Genomic DNA, 19199 nt, shown 5'->3' with positions numbered 1-19199 from the left:
GGCCCCGCGTTCCATTGGGTCCCGCCAGAATCTCGCGAGACTTCAGGGCGCCAAGCTTCCTTTGATGGAAAGGTTTTAGCACCTGGTCTTAACTTCCCGCCTGTCGACTCCCCACACCGCCCAATCCCCTGGCGGCCCATACTCCCTCAGGGTCGCTCTTCTCACGTCATTTACAACTCCGCCATGTTGGCTAGTAGGACTCTTTCACGGACTACAAATCCCGGCGTACAAAGTAGTTAGCCGTTTCTGGCCGCGCGCTCTGGAGCCTGTTATATCAGTGTCTCTATTTGTAAATAAAGAGGGGTCTTTACTCTTGAAAGTTCGGTGTTTTTCAGGTCAAAAGATAGAAAAAAAACAACATTTTTTTTGGCAAAAAAAAAAAAAAAAAAAAGCTAGGTTCTGCAGGCTTTGTTTCCCTCAGGGAACCCGATGTTATCCAAAGTTTACCTCGCTGGGGGAACGACTTGTGCTTTCTTTCTTTTTCGATTTGTATTTTTTATTATCGACTCTAAACTACTTTCAGGAAATTTGGAATTTCTTTTCCTTACATTGATTAGGATTCGCAGATATTTAACACCTTTCACTGATAATTAGAGGAGTAATATAACCAAAATGTATGAGATTTGTTTTCCTTATACTTTTTTTTTTAAAGTAAAAGGATTCTGTCATGGTACTCACGCGTCATGGGGAGGAGAAAATAAAATATAATCCAACTTGCTTTAGATGGGTTTACCCTTTTTCCCACTTTGAAAAAGGCCGATTCTTCTTCTTCTTTTTTTTTTTTTTAATAGCCGCAGACTGGAAACAATTCAAATATCTCAACTGGCGAATGGACAAACAAAATGTGATACATCCATAGGATGAAATGATACTCCACAATAAAAACGAACTGATAACGTCTGTCAACATGAATGAATCTGAGAATGATTAGGCTGCATGAGAAAATCCAGGCACAGCACATGCTGTACAATCTCATTTTATGAAATTCTAGAAAAGGTAAAACTATTGATAGAATGAAGATCAGTGATTGCAGGGGACAGGGGTGGACAGAAGGAATTGACTGTCTAGAAGGAAACGTTTTTTTCGAATGATGAAAATGCCCTTTATCACGATTGTGGTGGTGGTTGCATGTCTATACATATTTGTGTAAACTCATTGAATTGTACACTTAAAATTAATGACTATTATTATTACTTTATAGCAAATCCCTCCAATCCTTTTTTTTAAATTTTATTTATTTATTTGACAGAGAGATCACAAATAGGCAGAGAGGCAGGCGGGGCGGGGCGGGGGGGGGGAGCAGGCTCCCTGCTGAGCAGAGAGCCGGATGTGGGGCTCCATCCCAGGGCCCTGAGATCATGACCAGAGGCTTAACCCACTGAGCCACTCAGGTGCCCCAGTGACTATTATTATTAATTTAATTAAACTTCAGTCAAGTTCAGCCCCTCAAATTTAAAAAAAATGAAAAATATTAAGTGTTTCTCTAAATGATAGAGCATTTGTATTTCATGAAGTCAAAGGTACCATTTGACTCTAAGACCACCATTATTTTATGTACCAAGAAACAAAAACATGCTGTCCATTGAACTATGAAACATCAGCAACTTTTTTTCTAAGATTTTATTTATTTGACAGAGATAGGCAGAGAGGCAGGCGGGGGTGGGGGGTTGTAGGGAGAAGCAGGCTTCCTGCTGAGCAGAGAGCCAGACTCAGGACTGATCCCAGGACCCTGGGATCATGACCTGAGCCGAAGGCAGCAGCTTAACCAACGGAGCCACCCAGGAGCCCCCATCATCAACTTTTTAAAAAAAAGATTTTATTTATTTGTTTGACAGAGAGATCACAAGTAGGTAGAGAGGCAGGCAGAGAGAGGGGGGAAAGCAGGCTCACCACTGAGCAGAGAGCCTGATGCAGGGCTTGACCCCAGGACCCTGAGATCACGACCCAAGCGGAAGGCAAAGGTTTAACCCACTGAGCCACCCAGGTGCCCCTCACACCATCAACTTCTAAGATTCATCTTGATTTTGGAGGTGTTAAGATGTGGGGAAAAAAATGTCAGAATGAATTGAATGTATTATTTCTGTATTATGTGCAATTAAGGAAAAAGAAAATGAAATAGGAAAGAAGGGCAAATGATAAGCTAGAACAATACTCAGATACCCATGGGCGGCAGGAATCAAGGTAAGGTTGCAATGGAAGCCCGGGCAGAAAGCTGGCTCAGAGCCAAGGTCTCATCTTTGCTGACATCTAGAATATATTACCCAGACTCAATCCTTAAATTTTTCTCAACCTCTATTGCCAAGCAGATGCTTGATTCCTCTTACCAAAATTGCTTCTTTGTATTTGAGATCTGTTTCTTCTGTCTCCAGTACCTGCCTGTTCTTACAAGCCTAGCTTAGGTATCTGCCTCTGCATTTACGTCTTGGTGTCTGCTTCTGTTTTGGAGTGCTCGCTAGCTCTTTTTCCCTTTTCTTTTTAAGATTTACCTATATATTTGAGGGGGGAGGGGACAGAGGGAGAGGGGGAGAAGATCTGACATAGACTCTGCACTGAGTATAGAGCCTGATGCAGGGCTCTATTTCACAACCCTGAGATCATGACCTGAGCCAAAACCAAGAGCTGGACGCTTAACTGGCTGAGCCACCCAGGTGCCCAAGAGGGCTTGCTAGCTTTAAACCACCCTATGTCAGCTGTCAGAACTGGGTGTCCCAGAGGTCAGTCCTTAGACCTCTTTTCTTTTTTAGATTTTATTTATTTATTTGACAGACAGAGATCACAAGTAGGCAAAGAGGCAGGCAGAGAGAGAGGAAGGGAAGCAGGCTCCCTGCCAAGCAGAGAGCCTGAAGCGGGGCTCCATCTCAGGACCGTGGGATCATGACCTCAGCCAAAAGCAGAGGCTTTAACCCACTGAGCCACCCAGGCGCCCCCTTAGACCTCTTTTCTATATACTCACTCTTCTGTTAATCTCATCCATTCTGTGGCTTTTCGCTCTTCACTGTCAACTCCGAAATTTGTACCTCCAGCCGCTACCTCTCCCCTGAATTCCAGACTCCTATGCGGCTGCCTGTTTGATATCTCCGCATAGCTGTCTAACATGTTCAGATTCTCTGAACACATCAAAACTGAACACTTGATTTTTTTCCCCACACCAACTGTAGTAGTTTCCTTTTGCTGCTGTAACAAATTACCACAAATGTAGTGGGTTAAAATAACACACCTTTATTACCTTGCAGTTCTGTAGATGAAAAGTCCAACATGGGTCTCACTGTATTAAAATTGAGGTGCAGGCAGGTGCACCTGCAGACTGAGCTCCTTGCTGGAAGCTCTAGGAGAGAATGTAGTTTTTTATTGTCATTTTCAGAGTTTTGAGGCCGCTCATCTTCTTCCACTCATGGCCCCTTCCTCCATCTTCAAAGCCAGCAACATAGCACCTTTCTCTGACCCTGCTTCAGCTACCTCTTTTTCACTCTCTCTTCTATCTCCTCCTTCCATTTTTTTTTTTCCAAGAGAATCTTAAGCAGAATCCATGCCCAGTGCGGAACCCCAGGCACAGGGCTTGATCTCACGACCCTGAGATCATCAACAAAGTCAAGAGTCAGACACTTTACTAACTGAGCCACCCAGGCACCCCTCCCCTTCCACGTTTAAGGCCCCTGGGATTATCTTGTTCTGAATAATCCAAAATACTCTTCCTGTGTTAATGTTAGGTGATTAGCCACCTTAATTCCCTTTGCCATATAATTTATGTTTAAAAATGAAATTCAGGGGGTGGGGGATAGGGATAGGGTGGCTGGGTTATGGACATTGGGGAGGGCATGTGCTATGGTGAGTGCTATGAAGTGTGTAAGCCTGATGATTCACAGTACCCCTCGGGCTAATAATACATTATATTTTAATGAAAAAATAAAATAACAAATAAATAAATAAATAATTTAGACATTTCTATACTAAAAAAAAATAAAAACAAAATTCAGTTGGCTTTATTAAGGGATTCATGAATTGGGCAGTATCCCATCTAGCAAATAAAGAGCTGCTCAGAAGAGCTGTACAAAATAGAAGATTCTTATAGGTAGGAGGGTGGGGCAAGGAGATTATTAGCAAAAGAAAATAAATGACTGTTTGAGGCTCAGACATCTTTCTGAGAGGAAAGGAAAGGTAGGGTGTTTATCGTGCTGATTACCTCACTAGTGCTGATCAGGAACTTTCAGCTTGACTGTTAAAAGGTCAAATTCCTGGGATAGATTGAAACTGGAATTAAATCTTGGTTTGCTCTTGTGGTCAGAGGACGGTGGAACTGACTCCAGCTCATGGCTACTCTTTTTTTTTTTTTTTTTAATTCTAAACACTTAACATAGAGCTTCTAGGGATTAGGGTGTAGACAACTTTGGGGGGGCATTATATTATCTACCACACACTTTAAAGTTTCTTTTTTTTAATATAAGATTTTATTTATTTGACAGACAGAGATCACAAGTAGGCAGAGGGGCAGGCAGAGAGAGGGGAAGGGAAGCAGGCTCCCTGCCGAGCAGAGAGCCCGATGCGGGACTCGATCCCAGGACCCTGAGATCAAGACCTGAGCCGAAGGCAGCGGCTTAAGCCACTGAGCCACCCAGGCGCTCTAAAAAAAGAAGCTTTAGGGGCGCCTGGGTGGCTCAGTGAGTTAAGCCACTGCCTTCGGCTCAGGTCTTGATCTCAGGGTCCTGGGATCGAGTCCCGCATCGGGCTCTCTGCTCGGCAGGAAGCCTGCTTCCCCCTCTCTCTCTGCCTACTTGTGTTCTCTCTTTCTCTGTCAAATAAAATCTTTTAAAGAAAGAAATCTTTTTATTTCTATAAATAAATAAATAAATAAATAAAATTTTAAAAAATCTTTTTATTTATAATAGAGGGAGCACAAGTAGGGGGAGTGGCAGGCAGAGAGAGAGGGAGAAGCAGGCTCCCTACCAAGCAGGGAGCCCAGCATAGGGCTCAAACCCAAGACCCTGGCATCATGTCCTGAGCCAAAGGCAGACACCTGACTGAGCCACCCAGGTGCCCCATGTAAAGTTTCTTTTTTGTAATTAAACTTAATTAAGGTTTAATACCTGTACAGACAAGTGCACAAATAATAAATGTACAACTTGATAAATTTTCACAGAGTGAACACATGTAACCAGCACTGAGAGCAAGAAAGAGCATGGCCAGCAATCTAGAGGCTCCCATGGGTTCCCTTCCAGGTCACTTCCTCTACCAAGAATGCCACCATCCTGACTTCTCACACATTGGTTAATTTTGCCTGTTCAGAAATTTATGTAAACTGAACTACACAATGTGAATTCTTTATGCCTAGCTTCTTTCTCTTAACATTTATGGCTGTGAGATTCATTTATATTCTCACATGTAGCTTTGAATTGTTCATTTTCATTGCTGTATAGTATTTCATTGTGTGACTCTACCACAGTGTATCCATTTCGCTATTGGGGGTGCTGTTCCGAATATTCCAGTACATATCATTTGGTGATCAAATGTATACATTTATATCAGATACATATCTAGCATTGGAATTGCCGGATCATACAGTAAGCATATGTTCCATTTTAATAAAGGAAAAATTTTACTTGAACTCTTAAGATTCTTCTAGCTGGCCTAAGAATTAAATTGACATAAGACAAATAGGAGAAAAAAAGCCAGAGTTTAATTACATGTGCGTAGAAGCCTAATAATAAAATTGAGACCCAAAGAAATGACCAAGACAGATAGCTTTTTAATTTTTTTGCAAACAAATCTGTGAGGAATTGACAGGACAAAGAAAACTTATGTTTGGGGCGCCTGGGTGGCTCAATCAGTTAAGCATCTGCCTTTGACTCAAGTCATGATCCTGGAGTCCTGGGACTGAGTCACACGTCAGGCTCCCTGCTAAACGGGGAGCCTGCTTCTCCCTCTCCATCCTTGTGCCTGCTCATTCTCTCTCTGTCTCTTTCTCTCTGGGTATGTCTCTCTCAAATGAATAAATAAAGTCTTCTTTACAATCTTATGTTTGGGAGCTTTGATTAGTAATGAATTCTAGACAGAGTTTGGGTTGGGGCAGTAAACTAGTAAAAATAACAAGACTTGTTTATAGAACCTTCTTGTTTATGAAGTCTCTATTTCTGATGATAAAGATGTCTCTTTGCCTCCTGGTACAGGAAGAGTACCTTTCGCATGAGAGATTTATTCCTTGCTTTCTGGAGACAAAAGGAAGTCAGAATTTCGTGAGTAATTTTAATTCTATATAGTCACTCTGCCAAAATGTCACATTTGATGCAGCCTGCCCTTGGTTTGCTCACTGCCAAAGAGCTTTCCAATGTGTTTGTACTATTTTACATTCTTTTTTTTTTAATTTTTTAAAAAAGATTTTATTTATTTGACAGAGAGAAATCACAAGTAGATGGAGAAGCAGGCAGAGAGAGAGAGAGAGAGAGAGAGGGAAGCAGGCTCCCTGCTGAGCAGAAAGCCCGATGCGGGACTCGATCCCAGGACCCTGAGATCATGACCTGAGCCGAAGGCAGCGGCTTAACCCACTGAGCCACCCAGGCGCCCACTGTTTTACATTCTTAAGAACCATGTGTGAGTTCCAGTTGCTTGATACCCTTGTGAAAACTAGATGATCAGAGGCACCTGGGTGGCTCAGTGGGTTAAAGCCTCTGCCTTAAGCTCAGGTCATGGTCCCAGGGTCCTGGGATCGAGCCCCGAATCGGGCTCCCTGCTCAGCAGGGAGCCTGCTCCCTCCTCTCTCTCTCTCTGCCTGCCTCTCTGCCTACTTGTAATCTGTCTGTCAAACAAATAAATAAAAATTTTTTTAAAAAAAGCTAGATGATCATATAGTGGTAGCGCACTGTTGGTTTTCTTTAAGATTTTATTTATTTGCCAGAGAGAGCAAGTGTATAAGTAGGGAGAGCAGTAAGCAGAGGGAGAAGCAGGCTCCCGGCTGAGCAGAGAGCCCAATGTGGGACTTGATCTCAGGCCCGAGACATCATAACCTCAGTCAAAGGCAGAAGCTTAACAGACTGAACCACGCAGAAGTCCCCCCTTGCAGTTTCACTTGGCACCTCTCTAATGATTAATGAAGTTGCCCACCTTTTTATATATTTCTCACTGTACATCTTTTTAACCTTTTGGTTATTGTACCATATTAATATATTATTTATTCCAAAACAAAAGGAAAAAAAAAACAAACAAAACCCAAGGGGAAGGGTGTGGTATGGCCCCTTTTCACCAGGTAAAGAGGAGAATAAAAGAGCGAGCGAGAGAGAGAACTCTTCCAAAGTTCCTCACATCCTTGATAGTCACTGTTCCACTGTATGGTCTAAGATTCTTCTTCCCACTTCCCAAGTCAGGCATTATCATGGTTGGGTTTGTCTCCCCACCCAGAAAAGCAGAAGGGAAAATGTCTACGTACACACAGAAAAACCGTACTGTTTTTCTTCTGAAATTCTACTGAAATTATTCCCTGGCCTTACTTGAGCAGGCCATTTTTTTATAAGTTGTATTGCCCCTTTTATATCTACTCCTTACACAAATAAAACTCATGCGACTCATGTGGGACTTGCTTGGTGTTCAACTTCACCCAGCATAATGGGAACTGTAAGACGACCATTGTTGCAAGATCAAAATGATCTTTATTTATTTATTTTAAAAAGATTTTATTTATTTATTTGACAGAGAGAGAAAGAGGTCACAAGTAGGCAGAGAGGCAGGTGTTGGGGTGGGGTGGGGGGAAGCAGGCTCTCCACCGAGTAGAGAGACTGATGTGGGGCTCGATCCCAAGACCCCGAGATCACAACCCGAGCCAAAGGCAGAGGCCCAACCCACTGAGCCACCCATGCGCCCCAAGGTATAATTATTTAAAATACCTTACCATCAATTAAGGAATATAACAAAAGATGCTAAGCAGCCATTCACCATATCTGCTCATGACGTAAAACAAGAGGTAATAGAAGATATGACATAAAGAATTCATTCACTTTCAGGACCTGGGTGGCTCAGTTGGTTAAATGTCTGACTCTTGGTTTCAGCTCAGGTCATGATCTCAGGGTTGTGAGATCAAGCCCAGAACAGGGCTCTGCACTGGGCATGGAGCCTGCTTGGGACTCTCTCCCTCTCCTTCTGCCCCTCCCCCTGCTTGTGAGTGCTCTAAATAAATAAATACAATGATGTTTATTAATGAAATATTACTCAGCCATAAAAAAGAATGAATCTTGTCATTTGCAACAACATGGTTGGATCTAGAGGGTATAATGCTGAGCAAAACAAGTCAGAGGAAGACAAATTCCATTAGATTTCACTCATATGTGGTATTGAAGAAACAAAGGGAAAAAGAGATTAAAAAACCAGACTCTTAAATATAGGGAACTGTTGGTTACCAGAGAGGAGGTGGGTTGGGGGATGGTGAAATAGGTAAAGGGGATTAAGATATACTCACCATGACGAGCACTGAATAATGTATAGAACTGGTGAATCAGGGGCGCCTGCGTGGCTCAGTGGGTTAAAGCCTCTGCCTTCGGCTCAGGTCATGATCCCAGGGTCCTGGGATCGAGCCCCGCATTGGGCTCTCTGCTCAGCGGGGAGCCTGCTTCCTTCTCTCTGCCTGCTTGTGATCTCTGTCTGTCAAATAAATAAATAAAATCTTAAAAAAAAAAAAGAACTGGTAAATCACAGTATTTTATGCCTATAATATATTACTATATGTTAATTATACTGGAATTAAAATTTTGTAAAAATTAAAAGAAAATATGTTGTTTATGTTATATTATAAAAACATGAAGAGGTTTCATGTCAAATAGTAGACAAGCACTGTAACACATTCTATAGGTATAGAAGTAAAGGAAAACAATTAGATAAATAATAGTTTAGAGAAATTCAGACTGGGAGGATTTGGAGTTATTTCTTTTACAATTTTACTTATTTCTTTGACAGACGGAGATCTCAAGTAGGCAAATAGGCATGCGGGGGCAGGCTCCCCACAGAGCAGAGAGCCCGATGTGGGGATCGATCCTAGGACTCTGAGATCATGACCTGAGCCGAAGGCAGAGGCTTTAACCCACTGAACCACCCAGGCACCCAGGATTTGGAGCTATTTTAAAAAGCCCAAAGTAAAAAGAAAAATCAAAGAATAATTAAAAAAAACAAAAATAATAAGGTCAGAAATGTTTCTCATTTATTTATGGTAAACAACTACCAAACAGCCACTACTAATCCTAAGGGGGAAAATGGCTCAAAGTTAATACTTTTCCTAATTTCTAGTAGGGCAGTGTCCCAAAGACCAAAAAAAATTAAAAAAAAAAAAAAAGCTTCCAATGTTAAAAGATCTCATGGTTCTCATTTTCTCTCTCTTTTTTTTTTTAAAGTTTATTTATTTATTTGAGAGAGAGGGAGAACACGTGCATGAGCAGGGGGCTGGGCAAGGAGGGACAGAAGAAGAGAAAATTCTAAGAAGTCTCCCTGCTGAACGAGGAGCTAGATGCGGGGCTCAGTCTCACCACCCTGAGATCATGACCTGAGCCCCCAAATCAAGAGTCAGATGTTTAAACTACTGAGCCACCCAGGTGCCCCCACATTTTGCCTTTGTAAACATTAGAGGCCCTTTGCCTTTTGGTTTCTTCAAATACTATAAACTTTGGTTGTTCAGATAATCATATGAGTATGTAATGAATAATGGTGAATTTAAAAGTGAAATCATTTAGAGACATCAGCTAAGAACAGAGTATTCAAAATAGAAAAGCTTTATCGTAATGATGTTAAGATGAATACTTCATTTTTTTAGAGAAGAAGAGAGAGAGAGGAGGGTCAGAGGGAGAGAATCTGAAGCAAACTCCATGCCCAGTGTGGAGCCCAACACACGCCTTGATCTCATAACCCCGTGATTGTGACCGGAGCTGAAATCAAGTCAGATGTTTAACTGACTGAGCCACACAGGCACCACCCCCCAAGATGAATACTTTCAAAATGAGTCTTTCTGAGGTACCTGGCTAGCTCAAGAGTATGTGACTCTTGATTTTAGGATTGTGAGTTCAAGCCCCTTGTTGAGTGCACAGATTACTTAAAAAAATTAAAAAGAAAAAATAAAGTTAGTCTTTCTGGGGTGCCCGGGTGGCTCAGTGAGTGAAGCAACTACCTTTGGCTCAAGTCATAATCCCAGGGTCCTGAGACGAAGCACTGCATTGGGCTCCCTGCTCAGTGGGGAGTCAGCTTCTCCCTCTCCCTTTGCATCTGCCCCCACTCGTGCTCTCTCTCTCTCAAATAAATAAATAAAATATTTTTTAAAATGTTAGTGTTTCTGCTACTGTTGGAGAAGAAAATTTTTCCTCTATCCTCAAGACTCTCTACCTGGTCTAAGAATTAAATTGCCTTGAGACAGATAACAGGAGAAAAAACCCAAAGTTTAATTATGTATGCACAGAGGCCCAATAATGAAATTGAGACCTAAAGAAATGACCAAGGCAGACAGTTTTTATATTTTTTAGACAAAGAGACAATACATCTGTGAGGAACGGATGGGCCAAAGAAAACTTATGTTCAGGAGCTTCAATTGGTAAGGAATTCTGAACAGGAATTTGAGCTGGGGTAGTAAGTTAGTAAAAGTATAAGGTTTGTTTATACAGCCTTCTTGGCTCTGAATTCTTTCTCTGGTGATAAGGATGTCTGTTTACCTCCCGGTACCGGGAGGGTGTACCTTTCACATGGGAGATTTATTTCCTGCTTTCTGGAGACAAAGTTGGTGGGCGGGGTGTCAGAGTGTTCTTGTGCTGGCTATTTCTTTTTTTTGACAGAGACACAGCGAGAGAGGGAACAGTTGGGGAGTGGGAGAAGCAGGCTTCACGCCCAGCAGGGAGCCCAGTGTGGGGCTCGATCCCAGGACCCCAGAATCATGACCTGAGCCGAAGTCAGACACTTAATGACTGAGCCACCCAGGTGCCCCTTGCATTGGCTATTTCTTTTTTTTTTTTTAAGATTTTATTTATTTATTTGACAGACAGAGATCACAAGTAGGCAGAGAGGCACTCAGAGAGAGAGAGCAAGAAGAGGAAGCAGGCTTCCTGTCGAGCAGAGAGCCCGATGCAGGGCTCGATCCCAGGACCCTGGGATCATGACCGGAGCCGAAGGCAGAGGCTTTAACCTACTGAGCCACCCAGGCGCCCCTGCACTGGCTATTTCTTAAGTAACTTTATTTTATTTTAAGATTTTTATTTATTTGTCAGAGAGAGAGCACAAGCAGGGGGAACGGCAGGCAGAGCAGGCAGAGGGAGAAGCAGGCTCCCTGCCGAACAAAGAGATGGTTATGGGACTTGATCCTAAGATCTTGTGACGTGACCCGAACTGAAGGCAGGCGCTTAACCGACCGAGCCACCCAGGCATCCCTTAAGTAACTTTTTAAAAAAGTTATTTATTTATTTGAGAGAGAGCGCAGGCAGGGAGAGAGACACAGAGAGAGGGAGAAGCAGGTTCCCCACTGAGCAGGGAGCCTGATGCAGGACTCAGTCCCAGGACCTTGGGATCATGACCTGAGCCAAAGGCACACGCTTAACTGACTGAGCCACCCAGGTGCCCCTTAAGTAACTTTTAATTAAAAATAATCAGTATGCCCAGTGGTACACTTTGAGATGGCCTGCCCTTGGCCCCTACCCTACAATTTAAAAAAAAAGTTATTTGTTGGGGGCACCTGGGTTCAGATGGTTCGGTGTACCACTCTTGATTTTGGCTCCTGTCATGATCACAGGGTTATGAGATCAAGCGCCACATGGGGCTCTGTGCTCAGCCAGAAGTTGGCTTGAGATTCTCTCCCTCTCCTTCTGCCCCTCCCCCTGCTTGTGCTCTCACTCTCCCAAATAAATAAAATCTAAAAAGTTTTTTTTCCTAAATTTTTTTAAAAAATTCTTAAAGATTTTATTTATTTATTTGACAGAGGGAGAGATCACAAGTAGGCAGAGAGGCAGGCAGAGAGAAGAGGAAGGGAAGCAGGCTCCCTGCTGAGCAGAGAGCTGATGAGGGGCTCGATCCCAGGACCCTGAGATCATGACCTGAGCCCAAGGCAGAGGCTTAACCCACTGAGCCACTCAGGTGCCCCTGGTTTTTTTTTCCTAAATTTAAAACTCAAACCAAAAGATTATTTCCCTAATTCTCCAAATCCTTCTCCTTTTCTATTCAGATTTGTACAGAAGCAAAGAAGAGAATTATCTGTTGAATTTTATTGAAGATGAGCATTGAGTTCTCCTGTAGCTATCACCTCCTGCAAACACACAACTTAGAGTGTATGAGAGGAGAAATGGAGAATACAACCATTTGTACTGTCCACTCCCAATTAAAAGGGGAAAATGGGCGAGGCATATTGAACACACACAAAACACTTTTTTCAGCCTGAAATTTCTGTTCATTTATGTGCTTTGCTATAGATTGCTTTTCTAACTTTACTTAGAAAAAAAATCTGGAGGGCACCTGGGTGGCTCAGTCCTTAAGCGGCTGCCTTCCGCTCAGGTCATGATCCCAGGATTCTGCGATCAAGGCCCATATCAGGCTCCCGCTCAGCAGGAAGCCTGCTTCTCCCTCTCTCACTTCCCCTGTTTGTGTTCCCTCTCTCCCTCGGTGTCTCTGTATCAAATAAATAAATAAAATCTTTTTTAAAAAAGGCTGGAGAATATTTAAGACCATAGGAGCTAAATAAGAAAACGTGTTACCTGACTAATCATCTTGAAAGCACATTTCTAAGGAAGAATAAATTTGACTATGTTTTGTTCTTTATCATAAGCTGCAGGGAACCTCTTTTTGTGCCTTCCTGACATTCAGTATAAGGAGATAAGGGTTCTTCTCATAATCTTTTACTAAAGAACCTGCCTTTACCCATCGTGTGTTAAGACGTGTATTGGCTCCAATAGCTTGTAAGACATGTTTTGGAGAATTTCGTGATGTCACAAACATGTCTTTTGTAGAAAATGGTTTCAGCTCACAAGTTGTATCTGTTATTAATTACTCAAGTTGGCAGACTGGCAAACCACAAGTAAAAGATAGTAGTGTTTGTAATGGGATTTATTCACAATGCAAAGTCTTGCATATACTTCCCCTTACCTGTTTTAGTTGAAGTTTTTGGTCAATCATAATTCATTGTTAACATTATGATAATTTATTGTTGTTCATAGCTGAGACCTATAATACAGTTGACCCTTGAACAACATGGGTTTGAACTGCACAGGTCCCCTCTGCATGGATTTTTTTCAGTAAATATACATACAGTACTGTAATTGTATTTTCCTTATGATTTTCTTTTTTTAAAGATTTTATTTATTTATTTGACAGAGATCACAGTAGGCAAAAAGTAAAGCAGGCAGAGAGGCAGGCAGAGAGAAGAGGAGGGGAAGCAGGCTCCCTGCTGAGCAGAGAGAGGATGCGGGGCTCGATCCCAGGACCCTGAGATCATGACCTGAGCCCAAGGCAGAGGCTTAACCCACTGAGCCACCCAGGTGCCCCTCCTTATAATTTTCTTAATAGCATTCCTTTTCTCTAGCTTACTTTACTATAAGAACACTTACTTTACTATAAGAACACAAAATATGTGTTAATCCAACTGTTTCTGTTATCAGTAAGGCTTCCAATCAACAGTAGACTTTTAGTAGTTAAGTCTTGGCGGACTCCGAAGTTAGACTGTTGACTGTGTGGGGAATTTGGTGCCCTTAATCCCTGCATTGCTCAAGGGTCAACTATATATTCTTATTATGCTGCTTTTCAAATACGACATTTTGTTTTATCTAGAGTTAATAATTACTTTGGTTATTTTGTTTAATTGATTTGTTTTCTTGTACCCATTAGTAATTATTCCACCAGACCCCTCCAGAGATGTAAAACCCTACTCGACAAGGTCAAAGGAATCAGGTAATCCTTTAGTATTAGTTTTCATTTTGTTTTTTTATTTGGAGACATATTTCTTCTTGCCATCTACCCTTATACAACTGTAATGATTGATTGATCTTTAGGCCTGCTACACAGATGTCATCCTGGAAATTCACTTTGCCTTTCTTAGATTCCTGTTTGCTGGATGTCATTCTACTGTTTTTAACCATTTGATTTGTTTCCGATTTCTGGCTATTAAGTAGTGTTATGTAAATTCTTTTTTTTTAAGATTTTATTTATTTATTTGACAGAGAGAGATCACAAGTAGGCAGAGAGGCAGGCAGAGTAAGAGGGGGGAAGCAGACTCCCCACTGAGCAGAGAGGGGACCCTGGGATCATGACCTGAGCTGAAGGCAGAGGCTTTAACCCACTGAGCCACCCAGGAGCCCCGCCCGTGTACATTCTTATATATATATGTTCCTTCTTGGAAGTATTCCTGTTGGGTATATATTTAAGAGTGGACTTGCTGAGCCACAGGTATGTTGAACTTGCGAACTCGGTTGGAAAAAAGTTACCTCTTATATTTTCACTAACCATTATGTGAAATTTAGCATTTCCTTCAATTATGAATGTAGGCAACAAAGCATAGCAGTATCAGTGGTACTTGTGTGACAGAAATCATAAATCTTTCCCTAGCATATTACAGTTGTTGTACCTAATGTGAGATAGTGAATATGCCGATACCTTTAGTTCCTCAACTTTCATGGCTTTCTGGAGCACAAATTGGATTATATGTTGTTGGCTTTCCTCATATGCATACTTAATTTCATAATTCCTCCATTCCACTAAGCACGTTTTATGACTTTGTGGGTCCATATCTTTTATATTTATATATTATCATTTTTAATTAATTTATTTTTATTTTTAAAGTAATTTCCATGCTCAATGTGGGGCTCAAACTCATAACCCTGAGATCAAGAGTCGCATGCTCGGGTGCCTGGGTGGCTCAGTCGTTGAGCATCTAACTTGGGCTCTGGTCCTGATCCCGGGGTCCTGGGATCGCATTCCACATTGGGCTCCTTGCTCTGCAGGGAGCCTGCTTCTCCCTCTCCTACTCCTCCTGCTTGTGTTCCCTCTCTCTCTGTCTCTCTGTCTGTCAAATAGATAAATAAAAATCTTTAAAAATATTAAAAAGAGTCGCATGCTCTACCAACTGAGACAGCCAGGCACCTCATATAATTATTTATTGTCATTTTAGTGGGATTTCAGGATGTTGGGGGAAATGAAAACATTTTCATTCTGTCATGTTTCCAAAATGTTCTATATAGCTTTAAATTTTAATTGAATCTTGTAGTTATATCTTATTTTTCAGTATTATTTATATATACCGTTCAGTGTTTTTTTTTTTAAGATTTTATTTATTTGAGAAAGAGAATGAGTGAGAGAGAGTATGAGGCAGGAGGGTCAGAGGGAGATGGAGACTCCCCACTGAGCAGGAAGCCCCGTGCAGGACTTGATCTTGGGATTCCAGGATCATGACCTGAACCAAAGGCAGTTGCTTAACCAACTGAGCCACCCAGGCACCCTACCTTTCATCGTTTTAAATAGGTCAGTCTTCATAAAGGTAGATCATATTAGTCTTTCCAAAGAACCAGCTTTTTGATTTTACTGATATCTCCACTCTTTAGGTATGCATTTATTAATTTTTACTCTTCTCTGTATTATTTTTTCCTCTGTCCTTTTAGGTTTGTTCTGCTCTTTCTCTAGCTTCAAAAATGGAATTCTTGGGGTGCCTGGGTGGCTCAGTCGGTTAAACGTCTACCTTTTTATTTTTTTTAAGATTTTATTTATTTGACAGAGAGAGATCACAAGCAGGCAGAGAGAGAGAAAGAGAGGGAAACAGGCTCCCCGCTGAGCAGAGAGCATGATACGGGACTCAATCCCAGGACCCTGAGATCATGACCTGAGCTGAAGGCAGAGGCTTAACACTGAGCCACCCAGGTGCCCTAAGCATCTGCCTTTGGCTCGGGTCATGATTTCAGGGTCCTGGGATGAAGCCCTGTGTAGGGCTCCCTGCTCATTGGAGAGTCTGCTTCTCCGTTTTTATCTCCATCTGCCTCTGCCCCTCCTATGTCTGCTCTCTCTCCCTCCCTCTCTCTCTCTCTCAAGTAAATAAATAAATAATCGCTTATTTTAAAAAAATGGAACTTGTTGGGGCACCTAGCTGGTTCAGTTGGTAGAGCATGTGACTCTTATTCTCAGGGTTGTGAGTTCAAGCCCCACACTGGTCACGGAGACTACTTAAAAAAATAATAAAAATAGAGATGAAAATAAATTTTAAAAATAGAAGTCCTTATGCATTGATTTGCCATATTTTTTAGATTTTATTTATTTGACAGAGATTGAGAGAGGGAGAGAACATGGAAGGGGAGCAGCAGGCAGAAGGAGAGGGAGAAGCAGACTCCCCACTGAGCAGGGAGCCCAGTGCAGGACTGGATCCCAGGACCCTGGGATATGACCTGAGATGAAGGCAGATGTTTAACCAACTGACCCACCCAGGCACCTGATTTGGCATATTTTGGAAAAAATGTATTTAACACTGTAAATTTTCTTCATGATTCCATTTTAGATGCATGTCACATGTTTTTATATTTTATTATCATTCAGTTTTAACTTTTTCATGATTTCCACTACAATTTTCTCATGAACTCATTGGCTATTCAGGGTTGTATTTTTAATTTTTTAAATGTATGTTTTGCTTGTTTTTACTCTCTCATAGTATTGATTTAAAATGTCAACATATTGGGACGCCTGGGTGGCTCAGTTGGTTAAGCAGCTGCCTTCGGCTCAGGTCATGATCCCATCGTCCTGGGATCAAGTCCCACATCGGGCTCCTTGCTCCGCAGGGAGCCTGCTTCTCCCTCTGACTCTGCCTTCCACTCTGTCTGCCTGTGCTCGATCTCGCTCGCTTTCTCTCTGACAAATAAATAAATAAAATCTTTAAAAAAAAAATGTCAACATACATGTTTAAGTTTTAATAAGTTTAGAGTTAATAAGTAACTACATCATTCTTGCAGACAATACATGGAGTTTTCAGGGCTTTAACTCCAATCCTTCCCATCATGCCATCTGCTTTTCTGTGTTTTGGTTGTGAGGTATTTGAGTTTCATTTTTTAACCCTCCCTTTATATGTGAACAGTTAGTATTCATTTCGATTTTGCAAAGTTGGGGCACCTGGGTGACTCAGTCGGTTGGTTAAGTATCTGACTCTTGGTTTCAGCCCAGGTCATGATCTCAGGTTCCTGAGACCGAGCCCCACATCAGGCTCCATGCCCAGTAGGGAGTCTGCTTCTTTCCCTCTCCTTCTGCCCCTCCCCCCATTCTCGTGCACACACTCACTCTGTCCCCAAAAAAGTCAATACATCTTTAAAAAAGATTTTGTAAAACCTTTGCTCATCATTTCTTTTTGCTTTTTTCGATTTTTGGCTTCAGTTTCCTTCTTACAAAAATCTTCATTTTAGTAGTTATGTCAGTGAGTGTGAGTAGTAAACACCCACAATCTTTATATGTCTAAAAATGCTCTTGTTTCTCTCTCATGCCTAAATAAATACTTATCTGGATACATTTTCACGAAGTACCTCACCTCCTTCAAATCTTTGCTATAATGCCACCTCCTTAATGAGGTGACCCTGACAACCCTTTAATAACTTCCAACCCATTTCCCACCTCAGACCATCTCAATTCTCTTACCTGTTTGGGTTATTCTTTTTTTTTTTTTAAAGAGAGAGAGCATGGGGCAGGGGTGTATGAGGGAGGCAGAAGGAGATGGAGAGAAAGCCTAGCATGGAGCCTATCACAGGGCTTGATCTCACAACCCTGAGATCATGATCTGAGCCAAAACCAAGAGTCAGAGGCTTAACTGACTAAGGCACCCAGGCTACCTGAGGACATGGATTTCGGTCTATTTCATTTGTTATGTATCACAATCATTTAGAAAAATGCCAGACACTGAGAAGGTGTTGAGTTTTGAAAAAATGAATTCACTGCACTTGCTGAGTCTGTTGAATGAATGTAGAATTCTTTTTTTTTTAAAGATTTTATTTATTTATTTGACAGAGAGAGATCACAAGTAGGCAGAGAGGCAGGCAGAGAGAGAGAGAGAGAGGAGGAAACAGATGCGGGACTCGATCCCAGGACCCTGAGATCATGACCTGAGCCGAAGGCAGCGGCTTAACCCACTGAGCCACCCAGGCGCCCTGAATGTAGAATTCTTGACTGACTTTTTTCTTCAGTACTTGGAAGATATTATTCTTTTATTATCCTATAATCTCTGATACCTTTTTTTTCTTGAGAAATCTGTAGTTATTTTTCTCTTGCTTCTTAGTTGGTAATCAATCTCTTTTTTTAAAAAAGATTTTATTTATTTATTTTTTTTGGTCACAGAGAGAGAGAGAGGGCGTGAGCGCAAGCAGGGGGAGCGGCAGGCAGAGGTAGAAGCCGACTCCCTGGAGCCTCATGTGGGACTTGATCCCAGCACCCTGGGATCATGACCTGAGCAGAAGACAGATGCTTAACCAACTGAGCTACCCAGGCATCCCGGTAATCTCTCTCTTATTTTTTTTAAGTTTTTACTGATTTGTTTGAGAGAGAGAGACACAGCCAGAGAGGGAACACAAGCAGGGCGAGTGGGAGAGGGAGAAGCAGGCTTCCTGCTGAGCAGGGACCCTGGGATCCCAGGACCCTGGGATCATAACCTGAGCTGAAGGCAGCCACTTAATGACTGAGCCACCCAGGCACCCTCTCTCTTATTTTTTAAGATTTTCTCTTTGATTTTTATGTTCTTCAGTTTTAGTACAACTTGTCCAGGTGTGGATTTATTTTTATTTATCTTGCTAAGTATTTGAGGTTGCTCCTCTGGCTTGAAGACTTATTTCTAAAAAATCTCTTAGTCATGGGGCACCATATCTTTGTAGGTGTTAGAAATTTGAACCCTATCCCCAGACACCTCTGGGCATGAGGTATCCTTGGTATCACATCCACCTTTTGCATTATTTTACTCTTACACTGTAAGGGCCTATTTAGCCAGAACGGCCCCACCTCGGTTGAACAGCCATTGTGTTGTTTACGCAGTAAAACTTAAACTGACCTTGCCCCCACCAGGGGAACTTATTTAAAAGCAAGTCCCTGAGACCAGTCCCAGGTAATGGCCCAAATACAAGGGTGGGTCAGGTCAGGTGGAGACATTCAATCAGTGGGGGCCCATACTGTCTCCTAGCTACCAAGGTGATAGGCTAGTTTCCATAGCTACTATGGGTTGAATTGTAATTCAGTTAGCCACCTGTGTGTGGCCTGGCCCAACCACAGGG

The 19199-nt window shown here is 42.0% G+C and overlaps 1 long non-coding RNA gene across 1 annotated transcript; it reads left to right on the top strand.

Moving 5' to 3' along the window:
- Positions 1-135: 135 nt before the first annotated feature.
- LOC123388531 lies at positions 136-6326 on the top strand. Its single transcript, XR_006603022.1, has 3 exons — positions 136-289; positions 792-996; positions 6162-6326. It is a non-coding gene; the product is annotated as an uncharacterized LOC123388531 (long non-coding RNA).
- Positions 6327-19199: the final 12873 nt, after the last annotated feature.

Source organism: Mustela putorius, unplaced genomic scaffold, assembly GCF_011764305.1.
Source record: "Mustela putorius furo isolate JIRA1106 unplaced genomic scaffold, ASM1176430v1.1 tig00003901_pilon_pilon_pilon, whole genome shotgun sequence".
NCBI lineage: Eukaryota > Metazoa > Chordata > Mammalia > Carnivora > Mustelidae > Mustela > Mustela putorius.
Note: the sequence above shows the minus strand (reverse complement) of the source record. Positions and strands in the feature narration are given on the sequence as shown.